This window comes from Podarcis raffonei, chromosome W (assembly GCF_027172205.1).
Source record: "Podarcis raffonei isolate rPodRaf1 chromosome W, rPodRaf1.pri, whole genome shotgun sequence".
Taxonomy (NCBI): domain Eukaryota; kingdom Metazoa; phylum Chordata; class Lepidosauria; order Squamata; family Lacertidae; genus Podarcis; species Podarcis raffonei.
Window position 1 is genome coordinate 22,928,664 of NC_070620.1, and position 12,629 is coordinate 22,941,292.

The following is a 12,629-nucleotide window of genomic DNA, read 5'->3' on the forward strand; positions in this document are numbered from 1 at the left end:
TCCATCTGGGTCCATTGTTGGGTTGGAATAACGACAGACGAGTAGCGAGCGTCATGTGGGAGGCACCTCTCGAGCAAATCTCGAGGACTCTCTTTTATTGAATATTACATGCATTGCCACAGGTGCGCTTGTTGCTGATTGGTTAACACAAGTACAAAGTAACTTGTTGCTGATTGGTTAATACAAGTACAAAGCAAAGGTTACATATAGGCATTAATCACTAATAGATTAAAGGCTGGGAAAGGGAGCACAGAACTAGACAGGCATGAAAACCTCCTAATTAAAGTATAACCAATGATTCATATATTAAGACTTAAACAATTACCTTCCAATAGATGTGGTCAACTAAGCATTAAGAACAGGTCAAAAATGTGGACTGAACATTCTGGGATGATGAGGGAATGTCTCAATATTGGAACGCTGAGGGAGTGTCTCAGTATTGGAACGGTGTGTGTAGCATCATGTGCAGAAACAAAGCTTGGCAGCGAGGCTTCCCATCATGCCACAGTCATGTGCAGAAGCAAATGTGTAGAGGCAAATATGTAGAGGCAAATATTCCTATATCTCCCCCTTTCTTTTATTATTTGTGAGGTGTTGGTTATATGGTTTCATGATGAATAAGACAAAAATATTTCGGGATACGTGGTTTGCCAGCGCATGCCCAAAATAAGTTCGCCAGGGAGGATGGGACAAAAAATACTTCGGGATACGTGGTTTGCCAGCGCATGCCCGAAATAAGTCTGCCCACATCCCCCTATTATTTACTGTTGGTGCTGCCACTTCGCAAAGTAGGCAGCAATGATTTTATTAGGTGGCTGAGGGGGAGAGAAAAGCTGAGCACAAAGACGTATAATACCAGGAATGCATTGGATGAAGCAGCATAACAAAATTAATATACATATTGTGACAATGGCATATTGAAAAAGATTACGAAGCCAATTCAGGTTTGGCAACCAACCGGTTAGCCACTGGGTGAATGAGTCCCAGAGGCCAGAAAGTCCAACGTCCTGTTTAATGTGGTGTGTAAGATTTTGCAAATGAGAGATTTGGCTTTGAATGGCTTTAGAATTATCAGTAATATTAAAACAACACATGTCATCCACTTGTTCACAGCCATAATGATGAAGCATCAATAAATAATCGATAGCAGCGCGGTTTTGCAGAAGGCCATGCTGGAGTTCACTCTGTTCTTTATTTAAAAGGTGAAGAGCTTGAGAAGTAAAATTCAGGGCTTTTGCTGCAGAACAAGCTAAAGAGTTAATGTTCCTACTATTGCGTACAGCCAATCCAGGGACTCCTAAAAGAGAAACAGCTAAAGAGATATATTCAGACCTACTGGGAAGAGAAATAGAATCATCACAATCATTAGTCAATTCAACAGAGCGGCGATATCAAGAGCGGGACAAATGATGTTTTTTGGGTAATATGATAGACAAGCGGCTTAAACAGCAAGGTGTGCCATGGCTAATGTTTGCTGGAATATAATTGAACGTATAGCCTGGACACGACCAGAACCAGCCTTCAGGCAGCCCTGTGTATTTATATACATAGGAAATATTTACATAATGAGAGCAATTAAAATTATCCTTGCCCATTTTCACACAGTTGGTTTTTGTGCAATTAACCATACGGGCGCAGGTGACATTAAAAGAAGCCACGTATGGGGTCAACAAATCGATGGCCAAAGGTGGGCGTCGGCGCACTTGGTTACCCCAGTTGTGGTAACCGGAATAACCAAGGGTGCGGAGAGAATCATTTTGGGGTAGGGATGAATAAAACCAGGTATCATTTTGCATATCAGAAGGGTCATGACAAACAGGGATAAGGCAAGAGCCAAGGATCTCACCTATCGATACCTGCTGGGTGAGGCAAAAGGAAGAAACATTAAGGGTTTTTGCAAAAGATTCCCACACATTTCTTGGTGAGGAACCACCGCCATTAGGGGCGGAAGCAGAGAGGGGCAAGAACAAAACGCTGGAATTTATATTAAGGCAAGAAATAATACACATAAGCAAATTATCAGGGGTTGCTTCCAGCTGATTTTCCTTTCTAAGCTGTTCAGCTTGAAATGAGAGTGATTTTATTTGGCCCCATGTCACTGGTTCATTATGATTTCCCCGCTTGTGAGTCCTGGGGGGGCCGTGCGTCGTATCCTGGGCAATCTGGAGTTGACTGTCGAACTGCGGTAGTGGATCCTGTAGGGTCTGATGCCATGCCATGGTAGAGGTGAACGCAGCGTGCGGGAACCCAGCGAGCACCCTGTGGAGTAGAAACTGCAGCGTAACCCTTTCCCCAGGTAATCAGTTTAACTGGTTCACTACATGTGTTGGAGGGTAATATTTTATAACGGACCAGTGGGGCTGGAAGAATCTCCTTTTGCTGGAAATGTTTCTGAAGTCGAGTATAGGATTGGTGATCCTGTATGGAAACATTCAAATGATTGAGAGTAAAAAGCACACTAGCCAGCCAGCCTTCTTTTTCAGCCTGTCGAATCAAGGCAGTTTTTAAAGTGCGATTGGCACGTTCAACAATCGCTTGGCCTTGAGAATTGTAGGGGATCCCAAATAAGTGATGAATATTCCAAGTTTCACAGAACTGAGCAAAGGATTTTGCGCAGTACGCTGGGGCATTGTCAGTTTTTAAGGAATGAGGTTTGCCCATTACTGACATGGTACGAACAAGATGATTCCAAACATGTTTAACCTGTTCTCCCCTTTGAGGGGTGGCCCAAATGAAGCCAGAAAACGTATCAATGCAAACACGTATAAACTTCCAAGGTGAAAAAGGGGCAAAGTGAGTTACATCCATTTGCCACAGCTGGTTGGATTCCAGCCCACGGGGATTAACACCAGGGCTGGGGTGGCCAGTCTGATTAGAGCATTGAGGGCATTGCTGGATAATTGCACACGCCGCTTCCAGCGGAATTTGGAACTGGCGGCTAAGGGCTTTTGCATTCTGATGATGAAAAGCATGACTTTCAATAGGAGAAACAGGAAAAGCCCTAAGCAAAGAATCTGCTTTTGCATTGCCATCAGTAATAAAGCCTGGGAAAGGTTGGTGAGAGCGAATGTGCACCACAAATAGTGGGTGGGAACGATTAGAGAGAAGCAATTGTAAAGACAGGAAAAGGCTCAATAAATTGTCATCCAATAAGGGACTTACATAACTGCCCTGTAAACGAGTTATAACATTTGCAACATAGAGACTGTCCACTACTAAGTTAATTGGCTGTGAAGAAAAATGATGCAGAGCTTTAACAGCAGCTGCCAACTCAGAACGCTGAGCAGACTTTTGTGGAAGAGTGTAGAGGCTGTGCCATTCCTCATTTTGTTGCCAAGCAACCACCCCCCTGGAGGGGGCTCCGTCAGTGAAAACAGTCAGGGCGTCCAAAGGGACAGGAGACAATATGGAAGAGAAAGACAGGGAAATTTGTTTGCTCATTTGCAGGCGAGGGTCGGCTGGGATATGGCAACCCACCTGACCAACAAAATCGGCTAAGGCGCACTGCAAATCCATGCTAGTGGAAAGAACAGTTTCCCATTGTTCTAAAGGCATGGGCACAATAATTTGGCGACAATCAATGCCAAAGAGGTTTTTGCATCGGCGGCGTCCCTTGCTGATGAGCTGAGCAAGGAGATCCACTAAAGGAGTCACTGTGTTTTTTGGTGTATGATGTAAATATAGCCATTCAATTATATGAACTTTCGATGGTCCTAACTGGATAATGGCCGCAAAAGGTTGGACAGAATCTGTCATTATGACTACATCGGGCAAAACATTAAGAATTGCTCGATCAACCCAGTGGAGACGCATAATTTCCTTTAACTGGGCAACAGTTTTCTGTTGAGAGGAGGTCAAGGTGATTTGCTCACCAGGAAATTGATGGCCTTTTAAGGCTGAAAAAAGCAGCCGTAAAACTTCAAGAGGGATTTTAAAATAAGGTCTTATCCAATTGATATTGCCCAGCAATTGTTGTAGCTGGACATATTTCATGGTTTTTGGAACATGAAGTTCAGGGACTATAGGAATAGAATAACTAGCTATCATTTTGTGTCCTAAATAATGAAAAGGAGAGGATTCCTGTACCTTTTCGGGAGCAATTTTCAAACCATAATTTGACAAACAGGCTACCATATCACGTTTCCATTGAGGGGGGAGGCGTGGCCCACTGATAAGCACGTCATCCATATAATGGTAAATTGAGAGGTGTGGATACTTCAAATGGAAGGGCTGGAGGGCTTGATTCACATAATATTGGCACATGGTAGGGGAATTCAACATTCCTTGTGGCAGGACTTTCCATTGATATCGTGCCGTGGGCTGGCTGTTATTCAGCACAGGAACAGTGAAAGCAAATAATTTACGATCCATCTCCTGTAAGGGGATGGAAAAGAAGCAATCTTGCAAAATCTATGATAGCCAATTGATAGGAATGAGGGATTACATTTGGATTAGGCAGACCACACTGCAAGGGCCCCATGGGTTCAAGGATTTCGTTAATTTTCCTTAAATCCTGGAGAAATCTCCATTTTCCACTCTTCTTTTTTATGACGAAGATGGGGGTATTATAGGGGCTAACTGAAGACTCTATATGGTCTGCCAATAATTGTTCATTCACCAAATTTTTTAAAGCAGTTAGCTTTCCCCCTGTTATGGGCCATTGTTCCACCCATACAGGGCTGGTAGATTTCCAGCTGAGGGGAAGTGCAAGCTTACTCATTAAATTGAATGGTAGCTTGTAATTGTTGTAATAAGTCTCTGCCCCACAGATTGAGGTGGATTTTCAGCACACAGGGCTGGATGTATGCAATGGTTTCAGAGCTATCAGGCAGAGAAACAGGCAGCCACTGTACGCTTTTGGAAGAGGTTTGAGGTCCACCCACACCCCAAACTGCAGAGGCAGACTCAAGGGGCCACGTGGGGTCCCAACAACTACTGGAAATTACAGAAATGTCTGCGCCCGTGTCAATCAAGCCTTCCAGAACTTTGCCATTGATTTTATACTTACGAAGAAGTTTCTTTCCACCAATCCTCTGGATTACAGCTAACAGCTGTGGAGAGAGAGGAGAGAGCTCGTGCAAATTACTATCCATAATAGAAGCAGTAGGGTGAGAAGGGAGCACCACCAGATGCGCCCAGGACTCACCCTTTTTTAACTGCATGGGCATATGGCTCCAAAATTGAACCATGATTGTGCCCACATAGTCAGGATCTAGGACTCCTGGAATAACCTGGATTCCTTCTTTGGCCGCAGAAAATTTGGGTAGAATTAAGCCTGCGACCTTAGGTGGTAAACGGCCCACCAACTGGGTGGGCATAAGCACAATTTCACCAGGTAAAACAGCATCTTTGGTCTCTTGATTAATCAATTCAATGGTAAAATCGGAAGGCATATTTTTTGAAAAAAATTCAGCAGTGGAAACTAAAGGCGGAGGGCTCTCTATTTGTCCTGGCCCGAGAGTGGGGCAGCTATGGAGTTTCCCGGACTCCTGCATTGATTAGCCCAATGATAGCCTTTCCCGCATTTCGGGCATTTTTTGGAAGGTTTAGCCTTGTTGGCATCACCATTCCTGTTTGCTCCCCCGCCAGGGGCTCTGCATTGTTTAGCAAAATGGCCTGGGCGCTTGCAGTTGAAGCAATTGCCTGTAGGCTTATTGGTAGTCTGGATTGCGCCAGCAAGCAAGGACATCGCATGACTCTGGCTACCAACATCTGCACAGGCTTGAATCATGTCGGCCAGGTCATATTTAACGCGATGTATGATTGACTGCAAAGCCTTTTTGCAATCGATGTTTGCATTTTCAAAAGCCAATTTTTTCATCAACTCATTTTGAGCTGTGGTGTTATCAATCTGCCTAGTAACTGATTCTTTCAATGTATCTATTAATTGATGGTAGGGCTCTGAATGTTGTTGCTTAATATTAACAAAAGAGCTCAGCGGTTGCCCTGAGACAGGGACTTTCCGAAAGGTGCGTTGTACACAGGTCGCGGTGCGACTGAAATGTAAAGGTGTCAGCGTCGCCTGAGCTGTTATATTATCATATGGACCAGCACCATAAAGTTGATTGGCTGAATGCTGTGGATCAGACAGGGCTGACACGCTATGTTTAAATTCACTTTCAAAAACTACATACTGAGCCGGGGACAAAAGCATGCGCATCAGATCTTTCCAGTCTTGAGGTAGCATTGTATAACCATTTGCTATTCCCTCCAGCATTCCTATTACATAGGAGGATTTTAAACCGGAATCAGTAATGGCTTTCCTTAATTCTCTCATTACAGAATAAGGAAGCGTCTCGTATAAAACCTGCTGTTGAGCAGTGCCTGGGTTTGTATAGGTGATAGGGAAAGCAGATGGCATTTCACCAGCCCACTCAGACTCCTCCTCTAAGGAAAGGAGCCCTTTCTGCCTAGCCAGAGAAAGCGCAGTGCGCACAGCTCCTGTAGAGCATGCAGGGGCTGTGGCAAGCGAAGGAGGGATGGGAGGGGAGGCTGTGGGAGATGTGGGCTGGGACGGTTGAGACGTGGGGGGGGGGGTTGGCAGGGTTGCAAAGGAGGCAAAAGCTTTGGGTAAGGTGGGGGATTGTCTGTAACGGCTAAAAGGGCAGGGGCCATAGGAGATGCCTGAGGTCCTAATTTAGCAACAGCATCTGCACATTTTTGCCAAGTAAGCAGACAATGAATCGGAGCCCTCGGTTCTGCAAAGAGGGTCTTTCCGATCTTTTGCCAAGTTTCTACTTCCAAAGAACCAGTTTCTGGATAAGAAGGGCATTGGCAAGCAATCTCGCATAGCAATTGTTCAATCTCTCTTAAAGAAATATGAACACCCGCCACCCGCTGTCTAACGAGATGGAGCAATTCTTTGGCGTGCTTCTTTTGGAACTTTGTCAGCCCCCCCCCCCCATACTCACGAAGTAGCGCGCTGAGACTTTTCCAGTCGAGTGAAGTGTGGAGGCTGGCTGCGTAAGGGATCTGGCAATCACGTCGGGGTCACCAGATGTTGGGTTGGAATAACGACAGACAAGTAGCGAGCATCATGTGGGAGGCACCTCTCGAGCAAATCTCGAGGACTCTCTTTTATTGAATATTACATGCATTGCCACAGGTGCGCTTGTTGCTGATTGGTTAACACAAGTACAAAGTAACTTGTTGCTGATTGATTAATACAAGTACAAAGCAAAGGTTACATATAGGCATTAATCACTAATAGATTAAAGGCTGGGAAAGGGAGCACAGAACTAGACAGGCATGAAAACCTCCTAATTAAAGTATAACCAATGATTCATATATTAAGACTTAAACAATTACCTTCCAATAGATGTGGTCAACTAAGCATTAAGAACAGGTCAAAAATGTGGACTGAACATTCTGGGATGATGAGGGAATGTCTCAATATTGGAACGGTGAGGGAGTGTCTCAGTATTGGAACGGTGTGTGTAGCATCATGTGCAGAAACAAAGCTTGGCAGCGAGGCTTCCCATCATGCCACAGTCATGTGCAGAAGCAAATGTGTAGAGGCAAATATGTAGAGGCAAATATTCCTATAGTCCATTAAGTTCTCTTCTAGGTCATTTAAGAATAGACAAAACAATGTGGGGGCCAAAATACAACCCTGTCTCACCCCCCTAGTCATCTCGATGCTGTTCGATAGCTGTCCCTGTCGACCGCATCGGACCTGCAGTTTGGTTCCATTGTACAGGGCTTTTAAAAGAAAGAGAAGTCGTTTGTCCTGCAAAATCAGACTCAATTTGGACCATAGCTGGGATCTGGGGATGGAGTCAAATGCTGATTTCAGGTCCATAAAGGCCACGAAGAGTTTACCCTGTAGAGGTCTGGTATACTTCTGAGCTAGGAAGGACAGCATTAGACAGTGGTCTGTTGTTGAATGATTCTCACGAAAAGCTGCCTGGGCTTCAGATAGTATATTATGTTCATTTAGAAAAGTTGCCAGTTTGCTACTGAGGAAACGGGCATACAGTTTCCCAATTATTGAGAGCAGGCTAATAGGCCTATAATTGGAAGGTACATTTGGGTGGCCTCTCTTAAAGATTGGAACTACTATAGCATGTTTCCAGCTATATGGTACCTTACCCGAGTTATTTACTACTGTAAAGAGTGCTGCCAGAAGCGGAGCCCACCAGTGCTGGTTTGATGTAATCAACTCAGCTGGGATAAAGTCTTTCCCCGGAGCCTTTCCACTCTTCAGATTCCCAATTAATGTATGGACTTCCTCCACAGTAACCGGCCTCCAATTAGGGAGCAGTGACAATTCTGACCTGTCATCCTCCCGTAAGCTGGAAGGGAGGTTTGGATTTTCCATAAATATATTTCTGAAGTGGTTCTCCCAAACCTGAGCTGGAATGACACAGCTGAGGGCTGAGGAACTATTTTTCATTGAGTCGGAGACCAGTTGCCAAAAAAGTTTAGTTTCATTGTTTAGTGAGGCATTCAATAGTAGGGACCAGGAATTTTGTTCGGACTGCCTTTTTTTGAGGTCAAAAGGGCTTTATACTCTTTTTTGATTTTGAAATAAGATTGAGGTAAGTAGCTTAATCCAGCGTTTCTATAGGCCAAATAGGCGTTCCTTAAGGCTTCCTTCTTTGTGTGGCACTCTTGGTCAAACCAACCGCGCCCTTTAGCAGTGCGTGGCTTGCCAGCTGAGTTTATGTTAACCGAGACCACATCCTGCAAGGACTCAATGAGATTTTCGTAAGCTGTCAGGGAGGAGTCTATTGATAAATTGTTTATTATAATTGATCTTAACTTAATTGCAGTTTGTGAATTCAATCTATTCTCAACTGCAATTGCTATCCCAGGTGTCCATTTTTTCCTACGCAATGCTGGATCATTTGCTTTGTCTATATCCTCATGTTCTATGTGAGAGCGCTGAATTGAATTTTGGCCAGTAGTGGAGATGATAAGAGGTAAGTGGTCACTTTCAGTCCTATTATCTATGGTGAATTTTTTAATTGATTTGAAGGCCTCTCTGTTAGTGAGACAGTAGTCTACTGTGCTGGCTCCATTTGTATTTATGAATGTGTACTCGCCTTCTCTGTCCCCGGGGAATGCCCCATTAGCAATGATCAGGTCAAGACTTATTTGTAAAAAAGCCAGGCAGAATCCAGCATAGTTGATTTGGCAATCTTTCGAATGTCTACGTGGGGGTGGGTTTAGAAAGAGGGCGCTATTTTCCTTTAGATCTCTTAATATTGGGAATTTTATTTCCAGGCTATCATCATTTGAGCCTATTCTGGCATTCATATCTCCCATTAGGTAAAATGGCGAGCCAGGGTACCTAATTTGTAGGGAATAAAGGAAACTATGGAATTTACGCCACATGCTCTCTACCTGTGTTTGCACTGTATATGGTGGAATATAAGCTGAAACAAGAATAATACTCTTGGATTCCATATGCAAGGTGATCCCCAGTGCCAGCTGCTCGAAAACTGAGCACTCAATAACTTGTGACGCCAATTGAGTGGAAACCAGAGTTACTAGGCCCCCCCTCGGTCGTCCCCTTCCAAGCGGTTTAGAGGCCTTGATTTCATAGACGTCGTAACCGTCGAGAGCTCTGTTATCAGTTGCCCAAGTTTCCTGCAGCATTATTATGTCAAAACCCGTTATATATTCACGAAATGGCTCGTCCCCAAGTTTGTTAGCCCAACCCGCTATGTTCCATGAGATAATGTTAAAGCTGCTCGTTCCATAACTGGCTTGGCTTCATTGTGGTGGGGAAATTGTTATCAGCTCTCCCACTGGTTCGGTAATGATGCAACCTTTCTTAGGATATGCACGGTGTTGTTGTTCTCGGGGTTGATTTGCAGCATTTTCCCGATTTCCCGGCATCGACGGTGTTATCTGAATTGCTGGGACCATCAGGGGATCTTCGTCAAAGATAATTAAATCTGTCTCTGGCTTTCTATGTGTCCCATATCCCTTGGGAGGGTCGTCACTTGGCATTGGCTGATCAGATTCCAGTTGGGATAGAGGGTGGTGAAATTCTGGATCTGCCAAAGGCGTAACAGAGTGTCCTATCTTTGAATTATCTAGATTGGGCTGGCGTTCTTTGTGTGTTTGACCTTTTTTGTTTGATGTTTTCCTGTCCAAGTGAGTGTTGCAGCTGGGTTCACCGCACATATTCATCTTTGACGGCCCTTCCGAATGAATCATGGCCCTATGGCGAAAGCCCTTCGGCAGAGAGGGTGCTGATTGATTGGGGTCGGTCCGGCTATACAACAAGTTTGGCAGTAGTTGTTTTCGTTCTGTGTCTTTAAAAACATGCCTCCAAACAATATTATAGTCCTGTAAAATGGCCTTATATTTCAGTAGCATTTTAGGGGTAGCTGAGTCAGAAAATGTCAGCATGAGTCTAGTGTGCTGGGGGTCCGTGCAAAGCAAGTTTATCGTGATCAGAGTGTTGCAATGGATATTTAGTAAAAGCTTAAAGTTTCTCTTCACACTGTCGATTGATTTCCAGTAAGGCAGCATACCATTAAAAGGATATATATCCAGAGCTACTTGAGTACTTTGTAGGATCAGGTCCCTACTTTCGCTTTTGTTGTTTTTAGTATTTGTAGTCTCTCAGTTATCAAGTCCAGACCGGTTGCACCCCTGTACATGATGGTCTAGAGGGAGGGCAACGCTATGGTCGGTCTCTTTAGTACTGAGTGGGCTATTTTTGGCTGCCAGGAGCACCAACTCCGTCAGGAGAGACGTTACCCTTTCTAATTTGATGTTAATTTCCTCCACTGTTCTTGCAGTCAGCAGACAGTCGTCCGCGAGTATTTCTGCATAGAGCGGTGCCCCCTCAGATGGTAGTTCATGGGATAATTCATGAGCGCTCCTCTCAGCATTCTCCCCTGGGTGATCTCCACCCATTAAATCATCCCCACCTACCTGGGAATGAATTCTATTTGGTGTGGAAGGTTCTGAGTTCTGTGCTTTTACGAAATCGTCCATTTTGCTCTGCTTGCTCTTCTGTGGGCTCCCTTCTGGAGATGAGGCCGGTAGTTTCTTTTTCCTAGGCATTTTCCAGGGATAGAGCTGCTGTAAATCAGAGCAGCTTCTGCTGTAAATCAGGAAGCTCGGCGTCTACCCACGATAGGGCGTCTAATCTCCACTCCTGCTGAGCTGGAGCTAATTAGGGCCTTCTCCGGAGCTTTCCAGACTTTCTGTAACTCAGGCCCTTGACCTAAGCTTTGTAAATTAGTAGCTGCCAACTAACAAAGATAAAGTACTGAGGCTGACAAAAGCTAATAAAAACTGATAAAAAAGCTAATAAAAACTGATAAAAATAATAAAAACAGCATCAACTGATGCAGAGTTCAAGTCGACACTACTACTAACGACGACGCCATCTTGGAAAGAAAGAGAAAGCAAAAGAGGCAATAAAGGAATATTTTGATTGGAATTTACACAAAGAGACTGGTTTGGATATAGTGTGGGACGTGAGTAAAGCAGTTATGAGGGGTTTCCTGATACAACAAACAGCTTCAAAAAGAAAGAAAGAGAAAGGAAAAAAGAGGAAATCCTGACTCAACTCTTGGAAAATGAGAAAAAAATAGTAACAAAACCAAAAGATGAACAAATTAAACAGACTATTAAAATGTTACAAACTTGGTTTTCCATGTTGGTGAACCAAGAAGTGGAATGGAAATTAAAATTAATGAGACAGAAGTATTTTAAATCAGCTAACAAAACCAGGAAGCTACTGGCATGGCAACTAAGAAAACGTCAGAGTCAAAATACAATTAATAAAATCCAGATAGGAGAACAATTGACGGAAGACCCAAAAGAAATAAGAAGAGCCTTTCAAGGATTTTATAAGGAACTTTACAGGAAAGACAAGGAAGACATTAAAAAAATAGAGAGATACTTGGAAACACATAAAGTAAAACAGAATCCACCAGACGAAAGAGAACAACTAAACGCCCCAATAACAAAACAGGAAATCCAAAGGACAATAAAGAAGATGAAACAAGGTAAAGCCCCAGGACTGAATGGGCTTACCTCAAAGTATTACAACACCCTTAGTGAACAGTTGAAACCTGTTATGAGTGCCGGCGTGGTTGATCTTTTCAAGGCTTTATTATCTGTGCAAAGCATTTACAGTGCAGAGCGTCTCAATTCCATGTCTGCTCAGTCGCTAGCAGAATCTGGGAGTGGGCGGTCCTTAAACTTTCCCCAGCATAGCAGTCTTTTGACCCCCATCCTACGCCTCCCCTCTCTGCGCATAAACTGACTGCGCAGAGAGGGCGTGGGCAGAGGGGGACCTGCCTCCCCCCCGCTTTGTTCATGCTTGGTGCTGTGTCTCTCCCTTGCATACTCTGAGCCCTGCATCCCTTCCCCACTGGAGGCGTGGCTTCCCTCCTCCGCAGAGGAAGTGTTGCTTCTCACGATCTTTGGAGGCTCCCTGTAACCCAACTGCCCTTCCACCTCTTGCCTCTGAGCTGATGGCAGTTCCCTGACATCCAACCCCTCCTCAAGACCCCCCTCCCCGTTGGTGGGGTCTCTAACAGTCTCCCCCTTCCAGGCAGAAATGACCGGCAGAATCCGAGACCAGGGAGAAGAGTCGGTGGAAGAAGATTGGAAAAAGTTTAAAGTCTACTTACAGAAATATTGTAAAATTA